General features: G+C 36.2%; 1 long non-coding RNA gene across 1 annotated transcript in view; it reads right to left on the bottom strand.

Annotated features, from left to right (window-relative positions):
- Nucleotides 1-24003, bottom strand: part of LOC123385089 — a 271320-nt gene that overhangs the window by 161762 nt on the left and 85555 nt on the right. The window contains exon 3 of the long non-coding RNA XR_006597153.1: nt 13291-13385. This is a non-coding gene — a long non-coding RNA (uncharacterized LOC123385089). The remainder of the gene's footprint in view (nt 1-13290; nt 13386-24003) is intronic.

Raw genomic sequence — 24003 nt, 5'->3', positions numbered from 1 at the left:
AAGCTAAGATTCTAAAGTGTTGTACATGATTAACATTTATACCATTCTCCCTTATATGCAGCACTTTCATATTCTCTGTATCAGTTGAGTCTAACCAAAAACTTAAGGAATACTGAACAGGTATCACTATTATTCCTATTTTATAGGGGAGGTGGTAGAGATTAAAAACTAACAGAAGTTCACAAGTCACTCTCCTATGGTTCACAACTAGAACATGGTATTTTTTTCTGCCCTGACATTGCCAAAAAGTTAGTGGGGATTTATGATGAAAAAGAATATGGTTGGAAAAGTGCGACTTCTCTCTGCTTCCCATTAAAATAATGGAATCAAGCAATAAAAGGATACATTATTTTTAAAGCCATGGAAAGATCAATGTAAAATAGGTGTGAAAGAAGCCACAGAAAAGAACTCTATGTTGAAGAGAACCTTGGAGAGCCCTGGACAGCACATTAACTCAGCTAAGAGATGTGAAAATTGTTCATCAGTGTATAGTCCGGGTGACTCATCAGTTTCTAAACCTTCACATTATTTTTGGACCTTGATTATCTTGGAGATTCTAAATATCTATTAACAACCTTACCTGGATTGTGAAGGATAATTGAACTAGAGAACACTTATTCCCCAACTAGATAATGGGGGGTAAAAGTGGGTTAAATGACTTATTTCATTATTTTTTTCTGAACGACCTACCTATATTTAAAATTTTTCTCTTACAAAAGTACCATTTCCATTTACTGACCTTGCAGATACAGTTTAAAATATTTCCAGTGTGGTCAAAACGCTTCTTTAGTGGTGTGTGTATATATATGTGCATGTGTTTGGTTTCCCCAATGCTTTCAGAAAGTGGAAACTAGAAGAAAACATTCAATGAAAAAAATGTTACCAGAAAGCACCTTAAGAATGAAAAATAGGAAAAGGAAGCAGGTGAGAAAGAAAAAAAAGGCATATGATGAAATGTCCTAAAGCATAAATAGCTTGGCAAGGATCTGTTTTAATTTGAACTGAAAATATATTTAGGTTATTTATTCTTTATGATCCAATAACAGCACATTTTAAATCAAAGGCAAATTAGAGATGAGGAATGACAAATGTGAGATTTTGTTCATCATAAATTGAAAAATTGGAAGCTTTGGTGATTACAAAATACTTAGGAATCGATATTGAAGGTAAGTTAAGTACAAAACAATTACAGATTACGGAACTCAATGTAACTTGTTAGTATATTTCATTCAAAATTAAGATGCTCAGTCACAAAGAACATAATCATACATCAGGTTATCATATGTCAGATCTTATATCAGTTTCCATGGTTAATTCTTACCCTCATTGTACATAACCCTTAGCAGCATTTGGTTGGGTTGAGCATTCAGCTGGGTTTCTGGTATTCCTTAGTGATACTGGCCACATCTTCCTTTATAGGCTCTATCTTCTTGTTCTCTTTTACTGGTTCTCCATCTTGAACAATTGTAATACCAAGTAGTACAGGACTTAATCACATACACTTTTGTCTTCTCTAGTTACACTCTCTCCCTGGGGAAACTCATATGTTTCCGCTATTTCCAATACCATTAATACCCTCATAGCCCTGAAATGGATGTCTCCAGACCAGATGTCTCCTCTGAGCTCTCTACTGGTATATCCAGCTGTCACTACAACATTGCTACTTGGCTTTATTCAAGATCAGTCTGTATTTTCCTCTCTGAATCCACTGCCAGAAGATTTCTCTGAGAAATGGTACCCCATTGTCTACAATTACGCAGAACAAAACCTGCAGCTTCCTCGAGTCTTCCCTTTCCATCTCATCTCTTACCTTGCCACGTGTAAGTTTGGTCAGCTTTTCCTCCATATGTAACCCTAATCTCCTCACTGTTCCAATTCCTAAACCCCCAATCATCTTCTCCATCCTCCTGAGATACTACAGTTAACTTGCAACTGGTCCAACACCCCTCATTAACTACCACTCACCACTTCCCAAACTACAACCTTCACATAGAAATCAGAGTGAACCAAATCACATTACACCTAAACTTCAAAAAAAAAATTTGCTTTAAAACAATTATTTATTAGGTCTAAAAGGTATTAATAACTTAACTCTCTCTTCAGCATCATCTGTCTCTGCTCTACCATTGTTTATAATCACTCAATTTGTATTTAAAAGTTGTATTTCCTTAAACACTTCAAGATTATTTCTATTTCCTAGTGTTTATATTTGTGATTACATTTTCTTAAAACCTTTCCTTTCTGTGAACTCTAGAATTCTTCTCCCTTTTTATCATATCCCAAGTCAAATATCACTTCCATAGAAAGACCAGATCAAGCAAGTCCCCTTCAATTACTCTCTTCCGTAATAGACTATTTTATCATCTACATAGTATTGATCAATACCTGATATTACCTAATTTTTTGCTCACTTGTTACCTTTTGTCTTCCTCTGCTAAATATGAGTTCTTTGAGAATAAGAGCCTTGCCTTCTTGTAGCTACTTCCCAGTATCTAGTGCAATGCTTGGCAATAACAGGCTCTCAATATCTGTTGATGGAATGATTCCAGAAAAGTGTTGCCATATTTCACAATGTGGAGCTAACACAGATACACAAACACAGGTACTGTGTTTTTATTGGCATTGCAATAAGTGTATAAATTTGTTTAGGGGAAAAAAATGACACTTTTAGCCTTTACTTCATTCTTCCTGTGCAGGAATCAGAATTGCTCTCATATTTATTCAAGTGTTTTTAGGTTTCTTTTCCATCTTTGTTGGGCTTCTGTGTGTGGAAGTCTGGCACATTCTATTGTCTAGTGACTTTACTGTTGTAAATGGAGATTGGTTTTTACTGCACTATTAATCTATCTATCTGGCTAATAGGAATATCATTGCTTCTCAAACAATCACATCAAACTCTATTATTTCTCATAAAAGAGAAGAAGAATAGAGCTTACCTTGTAAAGAGTATTGATTAGTTCTTTTGTTTTCATTTGTTTTGAGAATCAAATGAGATGATGTGGGTAAAGCTGTTTTATAAACTGTGAAGTGTTATACAAATGATAGTTTTCCATCTGTGAGCGGTGATATTTTTGCCTTTTCTTTTAATATTTTTGACAGTATACATTTCCTATATTATGCTAATAATAGCAGTAAAAAAGAAAAAAAAAATCCTACTCGGGACCTATATTCAGTTAGGTCTCTGGAAATCTTTTCCCCTCTATCAGGACTTCTAAAATGGCAGCTCCTCTGTGAAGGCTTACCCAGTTGGGTTTACCTTTTTTTGGACATGTACATACGACCCTTCACATTGTTTCTTGCACACTTAGAAGTATGTGGAGGTATGTGAGATATTATTTGTTTCTATGGCAACTTATGATTAGGTAGTCAAGACTTACACAGTACCCACTCGATGGGTGCACATGTCTGCACATTTTACATGACTTATATTAATTGCTTTAATCTTCTCAAAACCCCATGAGGGAGATGTCGTCTATTTGCCATTTTCCAAATGAGGAGATTGAAGCAGTGAATGATAACTTGCTCAATGTCACACATCTAGTAAGTAGCAGAGGCAAGATATGAGTTTTCTTTTTTACTTTCCACCTCCTTGATATAACTCAATAAAGTAATAAATTTCATAAAATACAAATCCCAGGACACAAAACTAGAAGCCAGACTCTGCACTGTTAGCGCAGAGCCTGCTTAGGATTCTTTCTCTCTTTCTCTCTCTCTCTCTCTCTCTCTCTCTCTCTCTCTCTCTCTCTCTCTCCCCTCTATCTGCTCCCCCCATTCATTCTCTCTCTCTCTCTCTCTCTCTCTCTCTCTCTCTATCAAAATAAATAAATGACCTTAAAAAAAACTGGAAGCCAGAATGGTGGCAGTGATGACTGCCCAACCTACACAAGTCATTTATTCATTAATTCTTTCAAGAAATATTAATGAACATATCAAGAACGCACCAAGTGTTAGGTATTAGGCTTCACACCCATGATTCAAAGATGAATTAGATAAGTCATCTACTTACTTCCTTTGGTTGGGAGAAAAAAGGATAAAGAGAGATGCTTGGGGTCAAGTAGAATAGGATCATATCTATAATGTGTACTTTTGCTACTTTTGAGGACTTTGTCTTAAAGAAAAATTGACACATTTTTACACAACAAATGGAGAACAACCACAATAATAAGAGAATTCAGAACCAACACATACCAAAAACAGTCAAAATAACAGGAATCAGCCAGGACAAGAGAAACAATTGAAGTATTCTCACATAGAAAGGGACCACAAATATCTGAATAGCTTTCAAAGACAGAACTAGTTCTATTGGGAGAAAGAGGCACAGAGTAAAAGATTTAGGCTCAGAACAAAGAGTAACTTTCTAATAGAGCTATTCTAAATGGAAATAAGCTACTTCACGCATAGTAAATCCTTGCCATTGAAGAGTTAAAACAAAGAACAGGAAATTTACTACTAAGAGAAGTTGCAGAAAGTCTTCATATATTAGATTAGAAAGCTGGACTCCACCAGATGAGTTGTTAGTCATGTGAATCAGATTTAATTCAGATCTGAATCAGATTTGATTCTGAATCAAAATCTATTGTGCTCTAAGGAAGATGGAGAACAACAGGATGTGCTGTCAGAAACTGTAGGATCTGGGATTTACTGTTTCGTGGGTGCTGGCAGGAAAAAAAAAATGAGACTCCTGGATCAGAGACAAAAGACTTTAATACTCATGGCAAAAGCAGTAGCCAGAGCTTCATGTTTGTTTGCATTAATCCCATATGTCCTCCAGATCCCATGGGGGGAATGCCAAGGAGCTGTGATGAATGCCTGCATTACAGAAGAGGAACACTGAGCTTCGGAGAATCATCACTTTTATAGTAAATGAAAGCAAGCCTCCTCTTTTCCAGAGGGAGATATGACCACACCCCTCAAGGTTGCTGCCTGCAAACACAACCCTGAGAGATGGCCCAGTTAGTCAAGGCCTTACATTCTTGGACTACCCAGAAAAAGATGTGCAGACACACTTGGGGTCCATGGTAAATTACGTCTCACAACATGGATTGCAGAGCCATTGAATGTCTGGATTGCTTGGGCATGCCAGAGTCTCTGATTACCAAAGAAAGCAGATAAGAAGGAGAAAGATGTGTCAGTGACATACGTCCTATTTAAGACAATCCTTGAATAGTGAGAGATAGATGAGATAAAAACAATTTGCTTCTAAACCTATTGAATCCAGATGGAAGTTACATATGTCATCAACCTTCTTGTTTGTATGCCAAAAGAACTAACCTATTTGGTAGAGGCTTATTTATAAGGTTTTTAATGGCGAGAAGCACCCATTTTTCAAGTACAGAATTGCCCAAATCAGCTTTTTCCTATGCAGGAATTTTCATTAGATTAAAAAAAAAAACAAAAAAAAAAAAACCCTCACCTACTCTTACTGCTTTCAGGAAGATAAAAATTTGTGTCCCAAACACACAAGTAGATAAATCAACAGTGCCACCTAGTGGAATCATTTATTTATATGCTATAAAAATTATATTTTCTACAACCCTATCCACTTTTTCCTTGTGTTTTTTGGCAAAGATGAGCTCTTTGAAAGCCTAGTTTAACCAACATATTTTAAATAATTACACTATCTGTTATACCTTCTTAAAAATTTATTTTTATGCAGAAATCGTGTGGTATACAACGGAAACAGCTTCTAAGATCAATTTTAAGGGCTGCTGGTTATATAAGGATAAAATTAAGAAATGCACAACACTTCCTAGAAAGTTTTGTGAGGGAAAAAAAAGTTAGTGAGTATAATCTAGAATAAAAATTATTTCATTGTTAAAAATCTAGATCACTTTGAAAGTGACAAATCACAGTGTCACTGTAAGTTACTGTAATTATGAGTCATAAATTTTCAAGGTCTTTCTGACTTTTAAAGTCATGTATATTGTAGTATGCAAGCATAGAAGCTGATCATAAGGAAACACATTGGAAAAATAACTATCTTACAAACTTTCACACGCAAAAAATTGCTCATAATTGCAGCATTTTACCACAAAAGGAAAAATATGTTATACTCCAGTCAATAGGCATCTTGTGTAAAATGACTGCAGAGATCACAAGAATAAAGACCAATTTTAGAGTTAGATTTTCCAGGAATTTCCAACACTTTGCCAGCATCTAGGTCAAATTTCTCAAGAGAATAGGAAGAGATAAACATAGAAGAATCAGAAAAATTAAAATAAATTTGACATTTTTTCCAATGATTCTGAAATACCATGCTCTTTTCCTTCATGTGAGGTTGTATAACGTAGTGATTAATATCAGGGACTTTGAATTCATATTTATAAGGTGGAAACATATGAAACAGTGTTTTTTTCCCATAAATTGAAAGAGGTCAAATATTGACACTCTCATATGGCTCAGCCCCATCCATTAATATCCTAATTCCATGTGTACCTAAATGACTTTCATTGGACAAGTTGCTTCACTTCAATAAGCCTCAGTGTCCTCATCTTTTCAATGGTGATAATACATATCACAATGGATAGTTGGATAAATCAGTGGAGAAAAGTATCACATAGTGTTAATAACTACCAACCCATAGTTATCATACAAAGAATGATTTCTGTAATTATAAGTGGTTTTACAAATTATAATTTTGGGCAATATGAAAGGGAAGAACTTACTAGTTAATTGTCAACTTTTAAAATACCTGACTGACAAATTAGAAAGCCACTTTCTCTGTTTGCCTCATTCTCATTTGCTTCTGTTTCTTAGAGTTTCTTCCCAGGTCTTCCTTATATACACATCTTTATCATTTAAATTCGGTTCTTTAAAAAAATATATATTTTTCCAGCTAATGAGATTAGACACAATCCAGTTCTTTCACAAGAGCCTCCAAAGGATATGCTGCCATTTTGTGGTTGCTTCTGGTGATCCAGACTTCTTTGACTTACACTTGGACAAGATTATTAAAACTCACTTCCCCTTCAACACTCCATACCATGATGTGCTTTTCGCCTATCCTAGCAGCTTACACTCCAGTGTGTGTCTGTAAGCCTCAGATAAAGTAACAGGAATGGAATTGCTACTGAGTCCTACTGGGCTTATACACCTGCCTCTGGTATAACATAGTTTCACAGGATCTCTCTAAAGACAATGGTACGCTTTAGTGATTAAAGTGTGGTCACTAAAGCCAGACGGCCAAAGATAAAAACTAGTTTTGGACAAGTCTTAGCTATGTGATCAAAGGCAAGTTGCTTAACACCTCTACTTTCCTTGTCTGTCAAACGGTAATAATGATAGCACTTGCTTAACAGGGTTGTGTTCAGAAATAAATGACATAATGCATCTGCCTGGACCAGAGTGAGAGCTCAAGAAACGTTAGCTAATTTTTTTAATGTTTATTTATATTTGAGAGACAAAGAAAGACAGAGCATGAGCTGGGGAGAGGCAGAGAGAGAAGGAGACACAGAATGTGAAGCAGATTCCAGGCTCTGAGCGGTCAGCACAGCACGGCTAGAACCCCTGAACCGTGGCATCATGACTTGAGCCGAAGTCGGACACTTAGCCAACTGAGCCACCCAGGCACCAGAACATTAGCTATTATTAATTAAAGAGGGTTGTTCTGAGTCTCAGACATTGAGAAGTTCAGGGAGAAAGTAATTCTAAGCATTCTTTCATTCATTCTAAAAATAATAACTGAGCTCCACTAACCACCAGACTGGTGACAAGGGTAAAGGTTGATACAGTTTCTCTCTTCATGGAATTTGTAATTAGGTGACACCTTGGCAGCAGAGCTGAAAACTGGGGCTATCTCTGACCCTTGTTTGCGTCCCCACAAATAAATGGCCACCAGGAAAGGAGAGGGTATCTGTGTAGGGATGTCCCCACAAGCCTGGGGAGCATCTTCATAGTGAGATGTAGAGGTTCTCAGGAGACATCCCAGACCTATTCAGTGCCTGGACAAGGGAACTCTCCTCCCACACAGCCCCAGAAAGAGCGTTCACCATGTGCCAGCCTGCTTGCGTTCTAATTTCAATTTTCAAGAGTAATTCTGAAGGCTGGTACATTTGTAAGGAAATTAGAGTTCAGAAAGATTGAATGATGTGATGAAGATCACACAACCAGTATATTTCAAGGTTCAGATTTGGACTCAGATTTGCCTGGCTCCTAAGTACATGTGCCTGACTTTTTCTTCTTGAGAGGAGTTAGTGGGGACAGGGGATGCAGTTAGCTGGAGGTTAATCTTCCCGATGCTGAAATCTTGTAATCACTGGAGTAGAAAGCAAAGATGGCCTTGTAGAAAAAGTGAAAAGAACAAAGGTAAATAGAAAAAAAAGAAGTCTTTAGCACTGATAAAAACAAGAAGAGCCCCCAGGAAAACTCACGGGTCTGTGGGGAGCCCAAATGGTCTGAGTGCAAAGAATTCACGTCAAGCTTGGTCTCCACTTCCCATGCTTTTGCATGTTTTTGAGCCTTCATGCCAGTTTTCCTTGCCTCCAATGTTCTTGACCTTCTCCTAAAGTGCAGGTGAATGAGGTATGAGCACGCTTTGCAAGAACGCTCAAAGGCCAGCAGGCAGACCCTGCAGTCAGACATGCTAGCTTTGGATTTCGGTTCTGCCATGGAACATCCTCAGGAGGTAACTCAGCTTACTCATTTCTAAAAAGATGTGCTAATATTTACCTTCCCAAATCCTTGAGAAAATTAAGCGAGGTAGCATGTGTGAAACGCCTAGCCAAAGGGTGGATATGTAACAGATGTTCAATACATGTTAGTTCAGTGTATCTCAAACTGCAAGTTGTGAAATCAGTGTTATTGCTCACCATCAGGCCATTGGAATGGAATGGAATAAATCAGAGTGTATTGTACTTAACAAGGGTGAAATGTGTATGAAACGTCTTTGTGTTCTTTGTGTTCTAAATAAAATGCATTTATTACCATGAGTCACAATTAAAATTTTTGAAAGCCCCTACATAGCTCCTTTCTTCTTAATGCATTTCCAACTAATATAACCCATATTAAGAGACTGACTAAGCCAAATTCATTCTATTTGAGAACTTTACAGGATGGTTCTTATGTTTTCCATTATTATTTCATGTATAACTTCTGTTCCTTTCAAAGTATGTTGTAATTGCCTTTTACACAGCCATTATCTCCCACAAATATCATTACTTGTTTACATGCCTATCTTGGCTCTAACTTTTTAGGGACAAGGACAGTACTTCATGATTTCTTTTCTTTCTTCAATGTTAGCAAGAGGCCAATGAATTTTTTGTGTGTTAATATGAAAAATATAAGTTGAGGGGCGGCTGGGTGGCTCAGTGGGTTAAGCGTCCAACTTCGGCTCAAGTCATGCTCTCACGGTTCGTGAGTTCAAGCCCCACATAGGGCTCTGTGCTGACAGCTTAGAGCCTGAATCCTGCTTCAAATTCTATGTCTCCCTCTCTCTCTCTGCCCCTCCCCTGATTGTGCTCTCTTTCTCTCTCTCTCTCAAAAACAAATGAACATTAAAATTTTTTTTAATAAAAACATAAGTCAAAGTCTATAATTTGCCTGAAGTGGTAGGGTTTAGATGATTTTAGTAGAACTTTATTTAAACTATCCTTCATATTTGAAAATTACAACAGTATTTAGCAAACATGGGAGGAAAAATAATGCACCTGAACTTAAGAATGGCTTCCAGACATGAATTTGTCATTTGTAACCTTGTAAAAGTAAGTTTATCTCTCGAGCCTGAGTTACTACCTCTTTAATGAGGTTGGAAATCTATAGGATTTCTTAAGTCTCTTTCAGGTTTAATGTTTTTGATTTTGTTGATAATACTATATGGCAGAAGAGAACATTAAATATGAATGATAGTAACTCCGGATTATATTGCCTATTTGTTAATTCCCCCCAAATATGTTACAGTATAACATAAATTATAAATTTGGGAAGAAAAAAACTAAAAGTATTTCAAACAATTCTGCTTTGATGAATCAGGAAGAAATTCTTAATTCCTGTTTTAATAAACTAGGAAACCAGAGAAGAGGAATGAATTCAGCTTGTTTTCTAGATTTCAGTTCCATTAAAGGCCTGAAGAAAATTATTCGTGTAATTATAAATCATTGCTATTTTTATAGTAATGCACTGGAATCACTGTCGTTTATATATGTTAAGAAAATTTTTCCCAAGTAAATGGGAGACATATAAAGCATTGTTCAGAAAATAAAATAATTCATAGATTTTTTATTTCATTTCACTTCACTTAGTGAAAACATCTTTTATCTTCAGTGCCCAGAAAATGGTAGTTGGATTCAGCAACCACGTAGTAAAACCTATTAACTTATAGACATTGGGCACTTTTTGTACATTTTTCTGTTTTATCCTCAAACAACTCCATGGGGGTATGAAAGACTGATTCCCATCATAAAGACGAGGAAATTGAGGATCATGTATAAATAACAAGAACCTGTATCTTCTACAGAATTAAAAATACTATGAACTATATGTGGAACAAAGAAAACACACCAATAATGAATAAATGTCAGACAAATGGAGTATAAGCTCCAAAATCAGAAATGGATTAGGGCCTAGGGTAAATCCTAAGATTACACATTTCTGTTGAAATTTCACAAATAGCTTAGTTCATTTTTTTTGTTTTGTTTTAGACTTGTTTATTTACACAGGTATCAGGTGTCCAGGGTACTAAGGAGGAAAGAGTTATCACATCTATAGTATAACCACAGAGGATTCTTAGTAAGGAGTTGACATATAAATGAAATATGAAACAACCAGGAATTATAAAAAAAAAAATCCCTGGGTTTCATATACCCTCTTTCTACGAGCAGCACTCAATTTCTTTTAGTATATTTGTTGAAATCCTTCTTCTTTCCAGATTTCTTAGATAAAACTACTTCCGGAATGAAAAGTGGTACTAGCAGTATTGGCCTCACGAGTGATCTGACAGACCAGGCGTGCACCCATGCTGTGTGTCCCCACGTCAAGATGTTCATGGGCTCATTGGTTTCTTGCTAAGACAAGCTAAGTCTAAATCACCACAGACTGGCTGTAGGCAGTACAGTCACTTGGAAAACAAACAGAGCCGCCTCATTTCATTCAAAAGTATCTCTGACACTGCCTTGACCATTTGAAATTATATAATTGGAGAACATTATTGACCACAATATCAAGAAATTTTTTTTTAAAGAGTGAATTCTCATTTATTGCTTTGACCACCTCACTAAATAAAGAGTGGCTTCAGTTCATTGTCCTATCAATGGATTTTACATTTAACCTCCCAGTTTAGGATCTCTACAAACCATTACATTGCAAAACATCAATAGTATATTGATTTCAAATTGAGAGTCATATAAATTACTGGTCCTTACAACCAGATGAGGGTTGCAATTATTTCCGTGCTATTTCACACTAAATGAGTGATTGACAACAAGAATCTATTAAGACCTAATAGTCTACAAAATTTCTTGCTCTAAATCACAAGGTTAAAAGAAAAATCTATTGCAGACTTAAAATCCTTTAAACTAAAGTATGAGTCTATTTACTATGATCAATGTGGTCATGGAATTATTTATGTCAGAGGGGAATATTTTGTCTTGATTTATAAATGTTTAGGGAAATGGAGATTATGTCATAAAATGGGAAGCATTTTGTATGCTTTTAAAAAACTGCCCAGACTTTTGAATATTTAGATGCTGGTTCTGACAAAACTACAGGTTTTCATTTACCAACATGAAAATAAGACTCATGGAAGGGAGGCAAAGGATCACAGACCAGGGACAAGGTGAGATGGTCTTTGAAATAGAGTGAAAAATAGAAGAAAAAGAAAGATATACTTCAATCGCATAAACTATCTCAGCCCAATTTCACAGGTATACTATGTATCAGCCACTGTACCAGAAAATAGAGATTAATAACAATGATAAGGCAAAACAAAATCTTGGATAGCAAAATTAAACAGCAATGTGAAGGGTCACTGCATCTTGGAGAGGAGACACAGCAAAAGAGGTGGCCAAATTTGTAATCATTTTCTAATATATAATTGCCTGGGTTGAATTGTGTCCCACCTCCTAGAGAGTATATATTCTAGTCCTAAACCCCAGTATCTCAGAATGTGACCTTGTATGGAAATAGGATCTTTGCACAGATGTAATTAGTTGAGTTAGGATGAGGTCAGAGTGGAGTAGGATGGATCATGGACATGAGTGAAGTCCTTATAGGAAGGCAAAATTTGGACCCAGACAGGCAGAGTGGGACTGTCATGTGAAGATGAAGACATAGATAGGGATGATGCAGCAGAAGCCAAAGAAAGCCAAAGATTATCAGCAGACCACCGGGAGCTAGGCAAGAAGCACAAAACAGATTCTCATTCAGAGTCCTCAGAAGGAACCAATCCTGTGGACACCTGATCTTGGGCTTTTAGTCACCAGAACTATAAGATAATAGATTTCTGTTGTTGAAATCATGCTGTTTGTGGTACTTTGTTACAGCCACTCTAAGAAATGAATACAAAAGACATGCCAATTTTTCTTTTTCAGTATTAGATTTCTATTTGGGATGAATCTTTATGCCAGGCTGTCTTCGTTAGTTTCAAGGAATTCATGGAAGAGGAAGGTAGAGAAAGTGTGGTGAGAATGGCAGCAATACCACGAAATAGGAACAGAGAGTGAAGCTCTAATGTCAGTGATTCTGATTCAAAGTCACCCAGGCTCATTTATTAATCATTTACACTATTTTCACTTTCTTTTTTTTATGTGTCCTCCTTGCCCTTTTTGGCTGGGCCACATTTCTCACGTCAGTAGCACTTAAGACTTCCATTATTGGACCAATGGGCAGATGATAAAGCAAGTCCACACTATTTATAATGTTTTTTTCCTGATTGAACAGCCCAACATGAAAAATATGGCTTCATAAGAAACCAAAATGAGCCTTTGATGCAATTTTTTGAAATAAGCCCAAGTTTTGTCACCATCACCACTGACTTGATGTGCGTAATTACCTCCCCCTAATGGCAGGAAAGTGCTCAGAACTGATATAAATATCACTTAATATTCTCAGGCAGTGAACCTTTTTAAACATATTAGCCTTGCAGAATATAATAGATGGAAAGGACAAAATCGCCTCACAATTGTAGGATTAAATAAAAAGTGTCTTTTTAGGACCAATTGCTCTACTTTTAATTTGTGGGTTGCAATATTTGCAATATTTGTCTTTTATATTTGTTATTATTTATTGTTATCATTATTATTATTAATCATTATTATTATTGGTAGTGTATGCATATGGCAGAATTTGTGGTAAACTTACTGAATTGAAGAAATCAGGCAGCCCAGATGACGATCCTTCATTGGGAAAATCACTCCTCCAGTGTTACTCCATGATCAATTTCTCAACAAGAGAATCTGAGGAAAAGGACACGCACAATTGCTTTTACAAAGTTCTTCCTTGAAACATATTACATCAGAGCCTATGTTCCTGGCCAAACTTCCTTGGGTTATAGATGAGGAATTTTAGAAGAGACCTTTGGTGTTATTAAATGCCTTCCTCTGGTTCACCCAGCTAGCAAAAAACAAGTAAGAACACCACTTTTCTTATTCCAAGTCTAATGCCTGATCATCAGAGCAGTGTATGCCATCAACAATGAGTAAACAGCCCTCCTATCCTGTTCCCTCTAAAGTCATCAGCATGAAATGTTGAAGGCATTAAGCAAGGGTGAGTGTAATAAGACTTTTTTCTGATGGTATCCTAAAAGGAGGCACACCATTTCCCAAGTTCCAGCATTATACAAAATTTCGTCATGTGGGCCACAGATTCACTGTTATCCAAAATCACCTATAGCCTGTGCCTTGAAATCAATATGAAACCTTACCTATAGCCTGTGCCTTGAAATCAATATGATGGCCCTCATTTCGATAATAAATAATCCCACTGTCATAAATATCGTCAACTTTCTGTAGAGGTAGATTTCAAGTTAGCATAAGCTTCCATTTCCTGTAAAGTGATTTACATTTGTAAATACTCTTTCTATGTCTTAGTCTAATGCCTCTTTGACAGTAGGAGACTGAAGAAGATAACCATAGCAATAGCAATAGTAAAGTGCGATGCCTCAGCCCCAACAAGCTTGACATTCTGCTAGTAATAGAAAGAGCCTGTCCTTTAACTCTTTTGGTCTTGCATGTGTCGAATAATACTAATTTCTGTCCAGTTTATTTTAAGCGCTTGAACCACAGAGAGGGTTTGTTGTTGTTCTCATGTCATTCACATTTAACTGCAACATGTAACACAACTCAGCAGAAATGAGACATTACTCAGAGATTTCTGGTGACCCTATTTCGTGTATTGTAAGCACTAGAGAATTCATCTCATTTCAGATATCTAATTTCAGCCCATTCTTTATCTAGAGATTTGGGGGAGATAACATAAAAGATTGGCACACCGCAGAACTATTTACCACAAACTATAGATATTGAGCAGTATGCAGAACTCAAGGGAGATCAAGAATTATGGACTGACTTGTGATCTTTTCATCAAAGGAGTAACAAGGGGCAAGAGTAAGAGGCAATTCAAGTTTGATTCAATTAGTGTTCGCATTAGAGCTAAAGAAAGAGCTGGTGTTAAGTGTCAGTGTTGAGTTGGACTCCTAGGTCAGATCCGTCCTGCTTCAGATGCCGGAGGTTGGGAAACACCACACCCAAGTCAGGAGCACCCAGCCTCTAGTCAAAACAGTGCAGGTTGAATCAAAATGCTATCCACGTTTCTCTGTTCTCCATTCAGATTTTAAGCATCGGTGAATTTCTGCCCGACAAGCATGCCTGCTGCTAACTACTTGTCACTATGAGAAAAGTTTGCCTCACTGAGGGCTCTGTCTTGGACACCATGTGGACCTCTCCTTATGAGCTCTTTCCACTCTAACCACACTGGTCTGCCATCTTGATTTTAAGCCTTTTGGCATCATTTGATCACTGTTGTCTCACTGCTAGGAAAAAGGAGAATAAATGCACCTGGGGTGGAGAGGTACTTTGAATATTCTCTGCAGAGAAAGTGATTCACCAATCAGAATCCAAGCTGAAAATATCTTTTCCACTGAGAGTACTTCCTATGAGGCACCATTAAAAATCCAGTTCCAGCCATCTCACCTCTGTGTTTACTTTTTAAAATTCCACTGGGTTTGGGGGAGGGGGGGAATTTATTCATCACAATAGAAAACAATAAAAATAAAACCAAGTATTAGATAGTATTCCCACCAGATCTGTTATCTGGGGAAGGGCTCATCACTTTTGTTATTTTTCGGCCAGGAATGTATAACCTGAATCAAATCATGAGGAAACATCAGACGAACCCAAACGGATAAACATTCTCTAAAATAACTGGCCTGGATTCTTCAGAACTGCCGATGTCATGAAAGGCAAATAGAGACTCAGGAACTTTTCCGTATTGAAGGAGACTAAAGAGACATGACAGCTAAATACGTGATCCTAAACCCCTTCCTCGAATTAAAAACAAACAAACAAACAAAAACAGTCCCATAAAAGACAGTACTGGAATAAAATCAGAATATGATTCATAGGACAAAGTATCAATGTTCAATGATTTGCACTGGATAACTGTACAGTGGTTACATAAGAGAATATCCTTGTTCCTAGGAAATTCACATTAAAATGTTAGAGACAAAGGGCCATGATTCTGCAAACTATTCTCAATGTGTCTTCATTAAAGAGTTCCATTGTTTTGAAACTCTTGAATTCAGGATGATTTAATAAAAAATATAAGAATTAAGGCTTCTGTTTGGCACATATCTGAAATACGTTGTTTAAAATAAAAAGTTAAATACAATTTTAAGTTTTCAGAAACATCACAAGAATACAGAAATCTACTGTATACCCTTTGCACAGATACATTAATTGTTAGCATTTGCTACATCTTTTGTCATCTTCTCTATCAATTGTGTGTGTGTGTGTGTGTGTGTGTATCTATATAATGTATATGCATATATACCTACCTGGGAGAACAACTTTTTTAAAGACAATGATCAACTCCCTTCTTTTGGGCCTGTTGAAAACATTTAACAAAAACGTAAAATAGGGGCACCTGGGTGGCTCAGTTGGTTAAGCGTCTGACTCTTGGTTTCAGCTCAGTTCATGATCTCACAGTTCATGAGGTCAAGCCCCGCATAGGGCTTTACACTGACAGCACACAACCTGCTTGGGATTTTCCCTTCCTCTCCCTCTCTCTCTCTCTCTCTCCTTCTCTTAAAACAAATAAAGATTTTTAAAAAACACAAAATAAATCATAAATGGTGTTTTGCTCACTGAGAAAATGAAAGATACCAACAAATATCTATCTTTTTGCTGTATGACCTCATCAACATTAAAATTAAAAGACAAAACTGAGTGTACTGATAACTGCATTTGTGTGGTCAATTAGACTTGCTCTACTAACGTATCACTGAACTTGTTAGGGAAAAAACAAAACCAAACAAAACCAGAGCTATAATGACAAAGCTGTTCACAACTCCTTCCAGATGGGTAAAATATTCACAGTTAGACAGGTGCCCCAGGTGCCCTTTCTTTGGGAAATAAAGAACAAAACTGATCAAAGGATTGTTCATACTCAGCAGTATCCAAATGTTCATGATCATGTCATTTCTAACTAAATCTTCTTTTTTTTTTTTCTGTTTTTCATCTCCTGCTTTGAATCACTCCATTGGAACCCAGCTGAGCTCAGTCAGGCTTGCAAGGTTGAATGTGCCTGCCAGGCAAGCTTAACTATTTCTTACATGTCTTGGTGGATACCAAAAAGGTTACTGTATTAAAATTGTTGATGTATATGAATTAAGAGCATCCTTCCTCAGGTGTAAGCCAGCATGTGGTATTTCTGAAGATGACACAATCCAGCAATAATAATTAATACTGAAGCCGTGGTTCATCTAAGTTAGATTTCAAGCACATTGACAGAATGAATTACTTAATGAATTTTACTGATGAGTACCTTAAACAACATTCAACTTAAATAGCTATGTGTTTTCTAGTTAAGAAAACCATATAAAACAAAAAAACCCATGTTTTAGCTACTCAAATCCAAGATAAATTTTACTAATATTTAAAGCATACATCTCAACTGAAATAGGAATTAAATCAAATACTTCTCTGTGGCCACGCCTATGCTTGCTGAATGACAGTATCCTTACTCCTAAGGGTAACAATTATCTTGTTGGAGAACTGAAACATTTGGAGGAATAGATCATTTGTCTGGATTTTGCAAGGGGAAGATACTAAAACCAATAATTTTAAAAGATAAAAATCAGGAAATTTTAGAGAGTGATGTAAAATGTGTATAATTTTCAAAGCAATATAGAATCTATGATGATGATGATCATGATGGTGGTGGTGGCAGCGATGATTGTAATGATGGCAGCTCTTTCACTATAGAGTTGGTTGGTCCCAAACAACAAAACCAATTCCAGCAAATTTCAGCAGAAGAACGAACTTCTAGAATAAGGCATAGCAACTCATAGAATTGAAGGAGGAGAGGAAATGGTGGTGAGCCCTAAACAGGAGAGAAATTGGAGAACCAGAATTCTGAATAGTAGAGACCAAATGTCTTTTCAGTATTCTTTTATCGGAACGACTGAAGGTTTACTAGGTGACTTCCAAGATCCTTTCCAACTTAAAATTCTGTGATTTCCTCTGGATGGTAAAATAATCTTCTGTCTCTAAAAATATTTTGTCCAGGAAATTATGTCCAAAGCCTCTTCAGAATGTAGCCTCTTCAGAAACAGTTATAGAGATTGATTTTTCTTATTTCAAAAGATATTAGCCTAGCATTCAAAAAATTTCTATTAACTTTCAAAGCCCCAAAGAAATATAAAATTTATTCATTTAAACCCTAAAGGAGGACATATTGCTTTAGCATGTTGTTTTTTTTCCCCCCTCTAACTCCTTTGTCAATACTAATTTCCAACTGCACAATATCTGGGTATAAAGATCTGAGCTTGGATTATGTTTAAAACACATAATCATATGTCATCACAATAAATCTCTGATAAAATGTATATTTTCAAATTAAATTAGCTTTGCATATAGCCAGATAAGTTTTCAGATACAGTTTTAATTTGGATCTATCCTTCTTCTGAAAAAGCATTTATAATTCCACACTTCAGTAAAGTGTTATTCAGTACAAATTGTGCTAAAGATTGACAAAGAATATATATTTGAAAAATGTTTTGGAGGTATGCACTTCCAGTGAAAAAAAGCATCTTAACTTGTCTCTGGCAAAATACATATAAGCATTTCATAATTGTAAGCTCATTAGCTTATATTTACCAAAAGAGAAGCTCAACTATGTGTGCCTTACACCACACACACACACACACACACACACACACACACACACACCCTCACACACAGTGATATATGGAGTGGTTATATTTGAGTTTTCACTAAATATCAAATAGAAATAAAAATTAAATCATACCATACAGTTAATGAACACTGGCTCCAAAACCTCAAAGTTGCTAGAGAATTGGTAGATAGAAAACAAACAAGCTAATTGCCAAAATAGAAGGCAATGTTGAACTTAATATTCTTATTTTAAAGGGAAAATGGAGGCAGATTGGTAGAAATGATAAAAGGACAAAAGAGTGTAAAATTCATTAGAAATTTTCTCAAAGGAGATTTCAAGATCTCTTTGAAAAAACAAACTTCTAACAGAGTATGGGAGATTTTCTTTATTTTTAGTTCAAAATCTGTTACGAAGAAAGAGTTCCAGGGAAAAGAAATATAAATGGCAGCACCAGACCTCCCAAACACTGCAGACTTCTAACACCTCCAGGGACTGCAGTTGTCTCCCCGCCTACAAATTTCAATCATCCCTGCAGCCCCAGTCTTCAACCATCTGAGGACAACCCATCAATATAACTGATAACACACCCAATCTGTGTACAGGAAGGAAAGTATTCAAAATACCATTTATCCCAGAAGACACACTGACATCCTGGAATTAAGAAATATGGTTTCTTCTCACATTCTATCCATTGTGAATAATTGTTGACTACTTTGGAGTTTAGTTTTTTGATTGCAGTTTGAGTGATGAATTAATAAACTATGGGAAGCCATGTAGATGTTGCACAGGTGAACAAAGCATGGCAATGTGTTACTCAAATCGAACCCTGTTCCTGTTGCTAAGCAGATCCTTTGATTCCCGTGTGTTCTCTCTCAACAAATAATAGCACATACAATTATATGTATAATATAATTAATATAATATTAGAGTGCTAATACATCTATTAATTGAACTGAATATTAGTATGTTGATGCCTTATTCTGATATTATTTCATAGCTTTGAGAAACTGAAACTAAAACAGTCTATACAAAACTATTTTGGAAAGGAAGCAAAGCGATCTTCTGTCATTCTGTCTTAAAATACTTCGCTATGGAAAACATTAATGGATGGGAAACATAAAATGTTATATTTATTTTGTGTTGTTGCTCATATAGATAATAATAAAATCATGCAGTGACCCCAGCATGGTGAGCCACATAGAGAAGAGGTTAAGAACATGGATTCTAGAGCTAACTAGATTTAAATGCTGGATTTAACTACAGTGGAATTATTTCTTTCTAAGTAATGTTAAGGAAGTTACTTACTTCAGATGTCTAATCTATAAAAATGGAATGGTAATGGTAGTGATATTGCTAGGATTACTGTAAAAATAAGTAAATCTATGCAATGCACTAAAAAACCCACAAAGCATGTCATAATGGCTGGATAAATGTCTGCTTTTAAATTGCATATGCACTGACACAAGCATGCTCTTTCTCAAACCTACATACACATATATTACATAAAAATACTGTGGGAGTTATTTAGAAAGAGGGTTACTAGGAAGAGAGCACTGCTTCTGGAAGCAGAAGACAGGGATTCATTCACCAACATTCGCAGCAAATGTGCTGCCATTTACCTGTGTGTGTGTGTGTGTGTGTGTGTGTGTGTGTGTGTGTGTAATACTCTCTGCAACTAATTTCTTTATGTCCAGAAATAAATTATTTATAAGCTTCATGGATTAAAAATAAATCTTTTTTATTTACTCTGGATCTGTATAGTACTCTTGACCAGAGCACTTTTTTTTAAGTGTGTCTGTGTCTATTTTAAATGCTATAGCAGTAACACAAAGCTTTAAGAATTTATTATTTAATGCAATTGTGAAAATTGTATTTACATTTTTTTACATTTATTTATTTTTGAGAGACAGAGTAAGACAGAGCACGAGCGGAGGAGGGGCAGAAAGAGAAGGAGACATAAAATCTGAAGCAGGCTCCAGGCTCCAAGCAAGCATTCAGCACAGAGCCTGATGCAGGGTTCAAACCCATGAACGGTGAGATCATAAACTGAGACAAAGCTGGACACTTAACCAACTGAGCCACCCAGACGCCCTGTGAAAATTTCATTTGAGAAGTCCATACAGGAAATAATGAGGGGAGAACATCGATATTTAGACATTTTAATCTATATATCAAACTGAAATTGGAGCTTGAATTCCCAGAATAGATAAGGGATGCAGTCATTAGAAGTCTCTGTGTACTGAAATATATATCTAGAGAACATTCTGGAGGTCTTCCCTTTCACTTTAAAATGTAGATTAAAGATGCTTGTTTAATGGGAGGGGGAACTACCAGAGACTCCTGCTAAATGTAACTTAAATGTATTTCCCAATGTTCTTCCCATTCTCCTTGCTTCTCCTCCCATCTACAAGCATTTTCAAGTGTGTATTCACACACTCACACAAAGCCACTGGTGCTGTTCATATAACATTGCAAAAATATCAAATCTGTTGAACTTAAAGATACAGCTCAGGGGAATTTAGGTTTTCTTTAGGAAGACATGCAGTATTGAACCCAGAGAGTTACAATACCCCTGTATCGTACTCTCTGGGTATTCCCCCCAGGACGCTGGGGGAAGGGTATTCTTCTCACTAGAATCCTATCTAACCTTTCTGTCTTAATTACTGGGGAGGTGGGGGACAGAGAAGATTATAGAATGTTCCCCCTTCTCCATAATTTACAGTCACAACAATACAGCTTTAGTATAATAACAGTGAAAGAACTATTTATAGCTGAAAGAACTAGAAGGCACAGGATCTCTCTGATGAGTATTTGGAGAAGCTCAAAATCAAGAGAGTAGGCACAAACAAGGCCACTAGAGAAATCTGAAACCTCTAGGACTTTCAGCCACAGCAAACATTAAACACAACTCAACTCTCAACCTTATTAACATAAAACCTCAAGCTGAAGCCTGTTTATCCCAGTTCCTCTTACCCAATAACATGTCCTACTCTCAACAGAAAAGATACATATTTATATATTTAAAGATATATGTAAATGTATTTTACACCTATCTAAAGATATAGATTATCAATGGATAGAGGATGGATGGATAGAAGATAGATAGATAGATAGATAGATAGATAGATAGATAGATATGGCAGTCTGAAAGGCAAGTTAAAACACAGTATGGACTAAGAAAGTATCAGGACCAGACTCAGATAGGACACACAAATTTTAGAATTATCAGACTGGGAATTTACTCTAAACATTATCTGGTAATGTTCCTTACCACCCCCACAAGGGTATGTGTTTACAACTGAAAACACTATACATATACACTGAATTGAACAATTAAGTAAATGGATGGTGGATGGTGGGATCCAAGTTGCTCAGCATTGAAGTAAAAGTTTACAGAAAAGCAAGGATAGACTAGAATAATGGTAATGGTAATGGAATATAATTGGAAACATCAATGTGAATTCATGTTTAGTTTAAATATAGTCATAATTGGTTATATATAGAAATACACATGGGGATGTGTAACTCAGGCTAATATACATGCATATATTTCCTTTTTCTGTCCCCTGAAAGAAAACACACCCCCAGTAGCAATGAGTATACCTAGTGCGCAGAGCTTGGTTTGTTTTTTTATTTGTTTGTTTTTGGTTTTGTTTTTATTTTTCCCAATCTTGGTTGTATAAGCATTATCCAATAATGCTGCTCCTTGGAGAAATGACTGATTCCAAGACTGAGGCAGAAAGTGTACAAGATAAACCTAGTGTATCTATAGTACCAGAAAGAAGTAAAATAAATAAGGTAAATAAAAAGTAAATAAATAAAGACCACAATGCTGAGGGCATTTCAAAGGGACACAGGAGAAAATTGAAGGAGTTCCTAATATCCCAGAGTGTAATAATTTGAACACCAAAGTAAATAACATTGTGCTGAATGTTAAATTCTTTTTCAAGTTGATTTTTAGAGAGAGAGATTGACAGAGTGTGAGCAGGGGAGGGGCAGAGAGAGAGAAAAAGACACAGAATCTGAAGCAGGCTCCAGGCTCTGAGCTGTCAGCACAGAGCCCGACATGGGACTCGAACCCATGAACCATAAGATCATGACCTGAGCCGAAGTCAGACACTCAACCAACTGAGCCACCCAGGCATCCCAACATGGTGCTGAATTTTAATCTGAAGTTAAAGTAAATATACAAATATTCATACTGATTGGAATAAACGCTTGTATAAATAAACGATGGAGAATTGACATATCCCATTCAAAATTTTCCAAATAACTAATGTAGATGCTCCTTCTTCCAAAGAGTATAGCATGAAAGGGAAGAACAAAAGAAGAGTAACTTTATAGTGGAGAAACCAGACAAAAATTATACCAATTCAAGTGAGCAAGGTTAACACCCACAGTGATAACTTATATTGGAAGTATGTCCTCTTGATGCAAAATGATAAGAAAGGCAATGTGCTTCAGTGGTATTTCTCCCCAAAACACATTGCCCCAATCTAACCATGAGAAAAACATCACACAAATACTACTTGCAGTACATCCTACAAAGTACCTCACAAATAATCTTCAAGACCATCAAGTTCATTACAAACAAGAGAAACTCTCACAGCTAAGGGGAACCTAAGGAGGCATGACAATTAAGTGTAATGTGTCCTAGATGGAATCCTGGAAAAGAAAACAAGCATTAGGTAAAAACCAAAGAAACTGAATAAAGTATGGATTTTAGTAATAATGTATCAATATTGGTTCATTAATTGTAACAAACCTACAATGCTAACGTAAGATATAAGTAATAGGCGAAATCAGACATGGGATATAGGGGAGTACTATTCTCTCTTTGCAATAATTCTGTAAATTTAAAACTGTTCTAAAATAAGAAGTTAATTTTTAAATGATATATAGACATATATGCCCATATGTGTATATATATGTATGTATGCATGCATATGAAGATCCCATGCATCTTTCCAACCTCATGTCAGGCCAATTTCTCTAGGTGCAAGCCATATTTCAAAAACACCAAACTTCTAACAGTTTTTCCAATACCACATGTTTCCTTTACCTCTGTGCTATCTCTGCTAAACCTTTCCTCCCACATTCTTCCCTTATGACTAGTTCATACTTATCTTTGGAAATATTACACATTTCCAAGAAATCTGCTCTACATCTAAATTAAGAGCCCCTCCTTATATCCTCACAGCACCCTACACTTCTCTTGTCAAATAATTAATTTAACATTTACATCCCCAGTAAAATGGGCTCCAGATAAGGGGAAAAAAACAAAACAAAACAAGACAGATGGAACCTACAACTTTTTGCTAGAAACACACTTCCATCTCACCAAGCATATCTCCTTGCCACCATTTAATTTTTGCAGTTAGGATAAACTAGAAAGTAAATGTACATGCACACACTTTTCCACCTTGTTTATTGTTTAACCTTCAGTCCAAGGGTCCACATACTCAAAATTCCCATAAATTCAAGAAAATCTTGAAGTAATTCTTTAGTATCCTATATCCTTGAATAAAGCTATTGAAAGTGTCATTCATTTTTATAGCCCTATAATTAAAACTAAGGTCTGACACATAATATACTATCAAGAGATACTTAGTGAACTGACCCAAACTGAACTGTCTAGCAATTTTTCTCTGGAAAAAGCATACTTAAGATTGGAGGTTC

This window comes from Felis catus, chromosome B1 (assembly GCF_018350175.1).
Source record: "Felis catus isolate Fca126 chromosome B1, F.catus_Fca126_mat1.0, whole genome shotgun sequence".
NCBI classification, from domain to species: Eukaryota; Metazoa; Chordata; class Mammalia; order Carnivora; family Felidae; genus Felis; species Felis catus.
Note: the sequence above shows the minus strand (reverse complement) of the source record. Positions and strands in the feature narration are given on the sequence as shown.